Raw genomic sequence first — 2,230 nt, forward strand, 5'->3', positions numbered from 1 at the left:
TTTCAAAAGAGATCAAGTAATAGAATGTAAGTTTCCTCTGTCTTGAGCAGTTCTATTGAATTAGAAACCATTGAGAAACCATCTTTGCCTTTACAAGCAACCTTACAAATTGCCAGAGCTATAACTATTGAGAGACGCTCTCTCTTTTTTAAACTTTTGTTTTTTTCTATCCATGCCACACAGCATGCAGGATCTTAGTTCCCTGACCAGGGATCCAATCTGGGCCATGGCAGTGAATGAGCTGAGTCCTAACCACTGGACCACTAGAGAATTCCCTGAAATTGTCTTTATTTATCTATTTTTTTGAAACTGTAACATTATCCCTATCTACCTTATTTCTTCATCCACACTCCTTTCCCTATAACTTTGCAGTACCCTGCCCCCCAACCTGTGGTCACCACCTGCTCCCCACTTGATCTGACTTCTATTTTGATCAGGCTTCCCTGGTGACTCAGACAGTAAAGAAGCTGCCTACAATGGCAGGAGACCTGGGTTCAATCATTGGGTCAGGAAGATTGCCTGGAGAAGGCAATGACAATCTGCTCCAGTATTCTTGCCTCAAAAATCTCATGGACAGAGGAGTCTGGTGGGCTACAGTCCATGGGTTCGCAAAGAGTCAAACACGACTGAGCAACTAACACAGCTATTTTGACCTGGAAAATCCAATTTTCACCAATTTAAGATAATGAATCCATTGACTAAAAATAGAATGCAGTTTTAAATGCTTGAGAATTTGATGGATTAAAATTTGGCCATAAGAAGAATGACTGAGTTTCTAGTGACTTTAAGTGATGATTGCTGATAAAAGATCATTGAACTAACCACAGCATTTCTGAGCCAGCAGAGTTTTCCCAAATGAGCAACTTTCTTCCCTGCACTGGGTTCAATTCTACTTTGCATGCAGTACAAGGTTGGAATTGTCTTAGCCTCATATATCTCATCATGCATGTAAGTTAATTATTTTATCAATGAATAAAAAGTATATGTTAGGGACTTCACCTTCTAGTGCAGGGGTTCAATCCCGGGTCAGGGAGCTGAAATCACACATACCTCCTGGCCAAAAAAAAAAAACAAAATACAAAACAGAAGCAACATTATAACAAATTTAATAAAGACTCCAAAAATGATCCCCATTAAAAAAAAAAATTCTCATTGCTATGAGTTAAAAAGAAAAAAAAAAAGCATGTGTTAAAAACCCATCCTGCGCCTAACAGTGAGACTATGATGAACGGAAAAGAAACCTAAGATCTACAGTGAGGTACCATCTGCTCCAGCCCCACCATTTAATGATTGCCAAGCCCAGATATAGATTAAAACAGCTTGTTATCTAGGTAATGACACAGTCAACATCAGAGTTCAAATTTCCAGTCTCCAAAGTATAGTTTTCCCCACTTCTTCAAGAAGCTTGTATTCTGTCTGGATAGTTAAGAATTACAAATACATACACTCATATATATATGGGCAATTAATCTATGACAAAAGAGGCATGAATATAAAATGGCAAAAAGACAAAAAAAAAGATTATACAAATACATAAAGGTCAGAACAAATAAGTTATAATTACATGTTTTATATTTTTATTATTTTTTTAATATAAAATTTTTTTCATGGGAAGACATTTCATTTTTTTTTTATTTTGGAGTATAGCCAGTTAGCAATGCTGTGATCATTTCAGGTGGACAGGGAAGGGACTCAGTCATACATATACATGTATCAATTCTCCCCCAGATTCCCTTCCATCCAGGCTGCCACATAACCTCGAGCAGATTTCCCTGTGCTGTACAATAGGTCCTTATTTATTATCCATTTTATTTATAGCAGCATGTACAGACTCACAGACTTAAAGAACAAATTTGTGGTTACTGGGGGGGAGGAAGGGTGAGAGATTGGGAGTTTGGAACTGACATATCCACACTGCTCTATTTCGATTATACTTGCATTTTGTGCTGGAGATACTAAGAGCAGTGGGGATTTACCAAATTGATGGGAATGTTTTACCATGAAACTCATGAAAGGCTTCCTGGGGAAAATAAGTCTTGATCTGTGTCTTGAAGACAGGGTGAAAAGTGAGACTTGAAGAGGCACATGTAAACAGGAGCAGGAATGTCTGTGTGTCTGGATCAATGAGTCCAGAGAGTGGTGAAAGGCCACACAGGGGCCTGACTAATCAGTCAGGAAGCTTGAGGAGCCTGTCTAAGCAGGAGTCAGTGAAGCCATTGTCAGTGGGGAG

Source organism: Bison bison, unplaced genomic scaffold (assembly GCF_000754665.1).
Source record: "Bison bison bison isolate TAMUID 2011002044 unplaced genomic scaffold, Bison_UMD1.0 scf7180017864481, whole genome shotgun sequence".
Lineage (NCBI taxonomy): Eukaryota > Metazoa > Chordata > Mammalia > Artiodactyla > Bovidae > Bison > Bison bison.